Below are 9,002 nucleotides of genomic sequence, written 5' to 3'. Positions count from 1 at the left end.
CTTGCTGGGATCATGCTGGGACGAGTCCTTGTCCTGACAACATCACTTGGAAGTTCCTTGTCGGGCTTGCTCCTTCATCCCTTTACTTATTAACTAATAACTTTGACTTCTAGGGCAGAATTTGTCTGTGCTGTGACTAAACTGGTTTCTGTTAGCTACATTAACCTGTGAGGGTGTTGCTCAGTGTAAGCAGTAGTACAGATGTAGGACAGTGCTGACTGCTTCTAAGGGAATAAAAGGGCATGCTTCTTTCCATTTTGCATGAAATTGAATTAGAATTAACCAGATTGTTGGTTAGAATTTGTTTTGGTTTTTTTTTGTTTCACAATACAGCAGGGAGTGTTCTTTGCCACCTCTCCTTAACTCCAGTGCAAAGCTAACTCTTAAAAAAGCTGTTGAAAGATGGAATTTTATCGGAAGGGAACTTGAAATTTTGCTGGCTGTATATCCATCAATTCTTGCTTGTTAGCGTTTCACTTCCAGGTAGATGTGTATTGACAAGCCTTGGTGCTGCTCTTGGAAAAATGAGGGAGCTCTTAAAAATAATCAAAAAAGAATGAAAAGGAAAACCAGAACAGGCATGTCCTTCTCCCTCTTCATTCTAAGCAAATGGTTCTGGCAACACTATTCCAGCAGTGCTGTTTGGATCTGTACAGAGGAAAAAGCTGTTTAAACTGTCATCACTGAACTTGATTTTCAGGTGAAATGGATCATTTTAAAACGCATTGAACGAACATTGTGGAAAGAAATGTTTTGGGGTCAGATGAGAGGTTTTTCTTAAATGTTGTCTTCTGGCTTGCCTCTTTCTGTCTGCTGTTTTCAGACTTGTCCATCTAATGTTTGGACACCAGCGGCAGGGCACATGAACCCCACCCCTGCAGTCTGACAGAAGAACTGGTACTGTGGTACACATGTACTGCATTTAATCACTGTTATTAAATGCATGAAGAATGGGGTCATGCATCTTTAGTGCTTCAAGTAAAAACACTGTGGAATCTGGCATGGAAGAATGACTGGAGTGGAATGAAGGTATAAAGTTGGGCCTTAGGACCTACACAGACTGTGTAGTACTACTAGTTGATTCTGAATGTTAATTAGACTTGTGAATGATGACCTGTGGAATTCACTACTCTGTGAGGTACTTGTCTGTGAAAAACTTATCTTCTAATCACAAAGGCCCAGTGTACTGGAGAATCTAAAGATCTTCTCAAAGCCTATTTGCACTGTAGCTGTTTGAGTAAAAAATTAACATCTGTGAAAAATCATATAAAGGAAATGGATGGTATGTTCCTGAATGGAGCATAAGCAGAATGGGGAACTAGTGAGCTGGTGTAGAAGAGATGAGGGTTAGTAGGCGGAAATGAAGTATTGCAGAAAGATAGTAGCAGTGAAAGATGGCAGAGAGGCGAAGAGGAATAGGAGGAATTGGAAGGCAGATGTCTGGGTACAAAACCTCACTGGTGCCCAGCCTTGAACAAGAGCTGGTCCTGCAGAAAACACCTACACCTTCAGTGTGCAAAGGAGGTTGTGCACAGGCTTGAGCCTTGTGTTTGCTGCAGCAGCAAATGTGTGCTTCAAAGGTACCCACACAAAAAAACCCAAAGGAAACAGGAAATTGAGTGCTGCCCTTTATCATGTGCAGAAAGGTTCTCCGGAAAGCCCGTGTAATGAGTGCTGCCCAGTGCCAGGAAAAGTGTTCTGGCAAGAAGGAGAATGCTGCTTCTTGTATTTTCTCATCATGCTGTGACCTTGATACGTTTTATTATTCTAAACAGTTGTGTTATTTAAAACCTCTTATAATTACTCAGTTCTCTAGAGGCATACTTACAGCCTTTGCAGTCTTGGGTAGGTCCTGAAACAATTATTTAGGAAATCGTGTGAAATACTATACTGTAGAAGCACTCTATGGGTTACTTATAGCGTAACAACTATGGGAATGTACATAACTTGTTAGCTTACCGCCTCTTTATACCTGCGGCAGGAAATGGAAGTTCCAAAAGGACAATGCAAAGGACAGTACTGCAGGCCCTGTCAGACCTGTCTTGCTCCACAGTCACCACCTGAGCTTTGCTCTCAGGCTGAGGTAATGCGTAGTACTACTGGAGTCCAGCTGGGATACAGTGATCAGGGAACAGAAATGTCAGTTGTTAGCATTGCAGAATGACTCTTTGAATTGTATTAATATTCATTAGCTTTTTAGATACAACTGAAACAGCTATAGATTTAGATGTGCTAAAAAGCAACAAACCAAAAATTAAAAGCCATTTCCAGACTTTTTGATTTCATCTCCACTTCCGGATGTATGGCAGTTTCTTCTCTCCATAAAATTCTTGCAGGACATCTCTCTGTACTGTATATTTTACAGGGGTGTTTTTGTTCTGTTGTAAAAACCTGAAGTGGTGCAAAGCAAGTACAGCATGTGAGTGTAGGCAGCTTGCTGTGCCTCTTCCTCTCTGGACATGCCACCTCTTACGGGCAAGCAGCCTGGTGTCCAACTGAAGAATGTCTTCAGGGGAAAGCAGATATTTTTAGAGGTATCCTTCAGCAGCAAACTGTTCGTTGCCAGTTTATGTTTAAACAATAATCAAGCTCTTCCGCTCTCAGTTGGTGATTCACAGTAATTTTGTCCTATACAGGCTCTAGATGAAGGCAGCTGCGCACATTTGATCAGACTCTCACACCAGTTGAATTCTGACAAGCTGGCACTGTCCTGCTTCAGCACTATCCTTCATGCATACAAATATTCTGGCATGAGGGTTTCCTAAACTGCATGGCTGAGGCTGACCAGCTTGGGAACCCTGCTACTGAAGAGAATAAGCACCCTGCCTATGAGGTTCAGGCTATTTTGTTTCCCATTTAAGTTGCTGCAGTAGAAATGCAATACATCCAGTTAATCTTCAACGGGCAATCTCAGAGGTTATAGATCCACTTATACCTTGTGATGAATTACTTCAGTGTTTGGCAAATATTAAATAACATTCTTTTGTTGACATGGAAGTGTGACCTGCGGGCTGCAGCTGGTCCCAGTGTTCGGTGCTGTTTGTGTCCTGCTGTCTGGCTCTTCCTCCCTCTGTTCTCTCACTGTTGAAGCGCAGCTGGTTTACGTCCATCACAATCAATGGAAGGACATTTCCGAGGTGGTAATTGCTGAGAGGATCCGGTGCTGGTGGCTTCTGGAGCTGCCAATCTGGGGAGCAGATTTTGGCTCCTGCTGTGTACAGTATGTCTGCAGTTTGACCATTTGTCTCACTTTACATACTTGACCTGAAAGAAAGGTTTGTGCAAGCACTTGCTGCTCATTCCCTGGCATCTCTTTCTCCCCCTTGTTTCCTCCCTCCCTCTCTTGCATGTTATCAGCTATTGCAACAGCACTAAAATGTGTCAAATAAGGTGAAAGCTGTTGTCTAGCTCTGTAGTAATGCTTCACAGTGACTCCATTCAATATGTGACTTTGAAAGAATCAGAGGCTCACAATTATGGGAAAAGACATGTAATTATACTGGCTACATTCTACCTGAGTGCTGAAGGCCCTAATTGTCAAACTTTGGTCTTTAAATGCAGCTGCAGAAAATTTATTTAGGCATTTTGATAGGTGTTTCTAAGCTCAAAAGCTGGTGAACACTGTTAAGAAGATATAGACAGTGGAAAAACAATGAAATCAATCTGCTGCTGTAGGTGGTTGAATAGCATCATTTAAGACATCAGATGATAAAAACTGAGTGGGATCCAGTTGGTGAAATCCTGCCTATGCTGGGACTTAGATTCCCAAAAGCCATTCAATTTCCAGTCTTGCTTAATCCTGTAGGCATCTAAATTCACTAAGCCACTAAGCCTCTCTACCTAGTTGAAAGCTCCTTCGCTTCCTGGTTTTATTCATCTGTTAAATTGCTTTTGCTAGGAAATGGGTGTCTGTCTGTCTGTCACCTAAAGCAGTTTGGGACTCAAGCTGTGGAGGATAGACACTGAAATACTGCCCAAACCCCTTGGAAAGGAAAATGAAAAATGAGATTTCATCAAACCAATGATTACTTTCATTTGACATAATCACACTGCACATGTGCTGCTGGTTAGCTGAGTGTCTAGCATGCTGACAGAAGAAGGGCGATGCTCGGTGGTTGACAGAAAACTGACAACAGAACAGAAATGCTATTTAGCACCTTTCTTTCATCCAAAGATTGTGTGGAGCACTGAGAGCTCTTAGTGGAGCCTTGCTGAACAGCTTTCTGCAGTGCACACCCCCTTTATAAAGGATAAACAAGAAAACAGCTTTGGGTGCTGGGATCAGAATAGCAGGTATCTATCCTTTCCTCTTCAATTTCTCAATTTTTTACCAAGCTGCACAGATACTGTATTGAAGAAAGCTCCTAAAATAGAAATGTTACCCTTTTGCCTTGCCTTGCCATGCCTTGCCTTTCCTTCCCTTCCCTTCATTTCTCTTCTCTTCCTTTCCTTCTTCTCATTTTCTGTCCCATTCATTCCCTTTGTTTCACATATTTTGACTTTAACTGGTTGCTAATCTCCATCACAAATTTCATGGCCTTACTCTCTCTTCTGCTGTTCAGTCCATGTATATTTGTACAGCGAGGAATGCTGCCTTCCTGCTTTGGCGTCTTCTTTATTTAGCTCACCTGTTGTTCAAGACTGTTCACATCTGCTTCTCAGGCTCCATGGAGACTGTGTATAAATCTAAAGTGAGGTGACAAAGACATCATAAAAAGGTGTGTTTGCTTCAAGACAGATATTGAGAAATATCTGATATGTAGCCACCAGGTAAGTGGAGTAAACATCCTCCTAGCTCTATGGGATAAAGAAAGTTCACAATAACCCTCATTTCTTATCTCATGCCTCTAACGAAGTGTTGCCAGATGGCAAGAATTGTAGCCAACACCCTTTCCCCTCTATCCTGTTTTATTCCTCACCATTTTCATCACTGGTATATCATATCTGATCTGTACTAGGTGTAAGATTGATAACATCGCTCTTGACTTTGGAAAAGACTGAACCTACACTGATCTGCAGAAGCCTTAGTCTATGTATGCCAGACTCCTCTGTCTGGCTGTGCTCTGGTACACATATAAATACTGTCACATGGTAATTGGAGGAAGGAAAAAGAGGGTGTCAGTCAGTTCCCCACTCTTACACTCCATGCCTGCTTGTGCACAACTCAGCTTTGCAAGGATGAGCCCCAGAAGGAAGGAGATAACTCAGTGCTGTGTCTGGTCTGGCTGTGGAAATCCATTCCTGATTCAGTTTCTTACACATGGACAAAACGAAAATAATATTTTGGAATGACTTCCTGACTCAAAACTGCTCAATCACTGAAATGTGGCAGAACAAGATGGAAGGTTATTGGTGGTTAATCTGACAACTGACAGAAATACTTCTGTGGAACAATCTATTTCTAATTATTATTCAACTATAGATGTTAGAAATCTCTCCTAAAGCATATTCTTAAGAAGACATCTTTTCAAAACAAGAGGACAAAATGTGTGCAAAGGCCTTCCATGCTGAATTGTTAGCAGCGTCCATCAGCTTTTTATGGCAGCAGATGGTTACAAATACAAAATGACAGAGCAAGTCGAGCAGAGTACCAATGATAGCTAAACTGGTATACAAAAAGGCACATAAATAACTGATAGAAATACTTGCCTTTTAAAAATTTAATGGAAATGTGCTTTATTCCTGTTTTCAATAGGACAGAGAAGACTGCAGTTCAAAGACCTTCAATATTATCTGGGACAGCTTTGTTCCACAACTTTGTTGAATTATTATTTTGTTTTCCTAAAGTGTTATAGCAGCAGATGTTTGAAAAGAGAAAACATCACAGAGAGAACACTTACAGGATTTCCTACTGTCTAGGGCTTACCTAATGGAATAGAAATGCTTTCCTTTATTTGCAAGATATAAATATGAATTTAAATTAAAAACAAAAAAACCCCAAATCATTCTAGGATTCATTCACAAGAAAGGTGAATAGTTTTTTAAAAAAGAGACAGATACCGTTCAAGGTTTAAATACTTCTAAACTGCAACACAGTTCTCCAGAATTTACTGTGACCAATACAGTCCTCAAAATAATCATTGTAATTACCCTAACAAAAAAAAAAATATTACAAATAAGAGTGCAATATATTTGTCTATAGTTTAAAAGAATACGCCCCTTAAATCACAACACATTCACAAAACTGCAGTAACAGCAAAGGAATGGTGGGAATTGATCTTTCCATTTGCACCAAACAACAGTAGGTGGATCAACCTATCTGAGCTCCCTGTGGGGAAAAAAAAACAACAGCTTATTCGTAAATTTGTGCATTTCAGTTTAATTTCCATGGGTAAACAGTGGAATTCTGTATCAAAGAGCAGGTGTCTATTGCATTGTAGCCCTGAGGCCTAAACCCAAACATTTGAATGTTGCGTGAGCATTGGAATGTGAATATGAGTGATGTGAATGAACACATAGACAAACTAGAGAATAGCCTCTGCCAGTCATCATGCTGGGCTGAATCACACTAAGATACTCAAAATGACACCTTCAGAACTGACTTAAAAAACTAAATCTGTAGCAGGTAATGGGGACAAAAGGGAAATAGTCACAGATGAATGCATGAATGCAGGATTCAGGTTTGTCAAATTTAGTTGACAATCACAACATTCCTTGGCAATGACTTTATGTGTTAAGGAAATAGTGCATGCACTGCATAATTTAGACATCAAGAAATACATATACACACACACATATAATATCAAAGGCATCTAGCAGAGAGCAGAAGGTAAAACTTATATCTGTGCTGCATAGTACCAAAGGTCTTTTTGTCCTAGCTTTCTCTCTCTTGTGAACAAATGTACTTGATACATTGACCTCTCTTACTGTTTCTGATGCTGTTGTATCTGGGGTGAAGATGAGGAAGGCTAAGGTGTTTCATGACTCCATTAGCTTCTCTTCCACTCCTTGCCACATGTCACCCAGTCCTTGAGGGCTGTGCCATCCTATGGATTCCCACTACCCTAGAAATACTGTGGCATAGATCAGCCACATGCCACTGATTTTCCCACAACATCTTAAGGCATGATTTTGGGACAAACCCTGCCATCTGATACAGGGAGGGTGTCTGTGCTCCTGTCACTGGACACAGATAGTGGTCCATCCAATCCTTCAGTTCCCATCACCCCATCATCTTGTTTAGAAGTTAAATGTGCAGTAAATGAGTTTCTTGGAGAATTATCAAGATTTTCTTGACAGAAACTTCTTAGAGAACATTGGGTAACCACATGCAGGGAAAAAAAAAAGAATTATGTTCTTTTTTGACTTCCATTTTTCACAAGTCAAGAAATACACCTTCACTTTTAGACAAACAGGCCTAGACTATAAGGTTCTTGGTCAAGTTCTATAAGTCTGCAAAGAGTCTTTATGTTTTTTTTTGACCTGTTCATGAATTTTCAGCTATGTCCCTTTGCAAGTACAGAGGCTGTTTTCCTTGTAGACCTTTTGTATAAGAAACTGAGCTGTTGCTGAAGGTGTTTTCTGAGCCTGTGCTATGAATGGTTTGTCTTACATACGTAAGTTTACACATTAATTCTTATTAATGTTTTTTCAAGCTTCTTCATTATCCAGTGTCAACAATGTTTCTTGTAGAAAATTTTATTTTAACATACTGTGTTTACTATATACTTCACTGTTCCTTATCATAACACTTCACACTCCTCCTATACTACATGGCTACATTCCTATTTAATATATGTCAGAAAAAGCTGAAAAAGTACTTTCCAGCCCTACTAAAGTAGTATTTTGAACTTCTATCCCAACTTTAGGTGCTTTGACTTACATCTCTGAAGTGTGAGCAAAGAAATAGGAAACGCTACCTGGGAGGTACATTTGGTTTGCAAAATTCTTTAGAACTCAACCAGTGAGAAACAGCTGATTCTCCGATTACTGCGTTCACCAGGTACTCTTGCACTGCACCAGGTTTTGATGCACTGTCTGAAAAGGAATTAAATTGAGAAAGACAAACCCACGTTTGAAATGTTTTTACTGTTTAATACAAAGAACCGGAACTGAGCCTCCAGAATTCCCCGTTCAAAATATTTACTGTTCACACAAGGCTGTATTTTGATCTTATTATTCATACCAAGCAGTGAAATCTCTGACTGTTCCCTTTGCATTTTTTTCACTTTAGCTAATAGGTTCCTGCTCACAGGTTTGAGAAACAGGATTTTTACATTAAAACCATATTACAGATGTTTATGGGGTTTTTTACTTTCCTTTTTCATTTTCTTTCACTTTCATTTTCTTTATTTTTTATCCACAAAATTAGACTCACAAACATAATCCTCAAAACCAGAAGGTATTATTTCTTACAGTCAGACAACCTTGTTGGAAAGAGAACATCATTTTTCATAAACTAAATATTTCATTTGTTATGCTCTGAAATACAGCATCTCACCTGCTTGGCTAAAATAAATAATTAACACCATGAGTTCATAAATAACTTGAATAACATCCTTTCTGAAAGTATTTTTTTATATAGTCCAGTCAGGCTGAATTCAAAACATTCCTATAGCTCTAAAAATATACATACTCATGGTTTCTCCTGTTACAGATTGGTTATTACACTTGATACTGATGTCTACATACTAGCAGCTCCAGCACGGAATTTTGTAACACATTTGTTTACCTTTGGCTCAGATTTAGACACAATAGCACTGGTTAATAACTGCCTAGTTGTGCTTGCTCTCTAAAATACACAGAGCATTTGCTGTCTTATGCTATGATAACCAAAAAAATAAATAGTAGTAACAGTGATTAACTCTGATGGTGACTAGATGAGGCTAGAGTCTGCAATTCAATGAGCTCTTCATGAACATAGTTCTCTACATTTTGGAGACTTAAATCAATTTTCTTCTTTGCTATTAAGAACTGTTTCATTCAACCCTTTTGCATACCTATTTTTCAGAATTACAAAAAATATAATAAGATATATATAAGGTTATCATACAATCCTTCAG

This window comes from Neopsephotus bourkii, unplaced genomic scaffold, assembly GCF_033783945.1.
Source record: "Neopsephotus bourkii isolate Nb327-2 ecotype Australia unplaced genomic scaffold, CSIRO-AGI_Nbou_v1 NB_960, whole genome shotgun sequence".
Taxonomy (NCBI): Eukaryota; Metazoa; Chordata; class Aves; order Psittaciformes; family Psittacidae; genus Neopsephotus; species Neopsephotus bourkii.
This window is presented reverse-complemented; position numbering follows the sequence as displayed.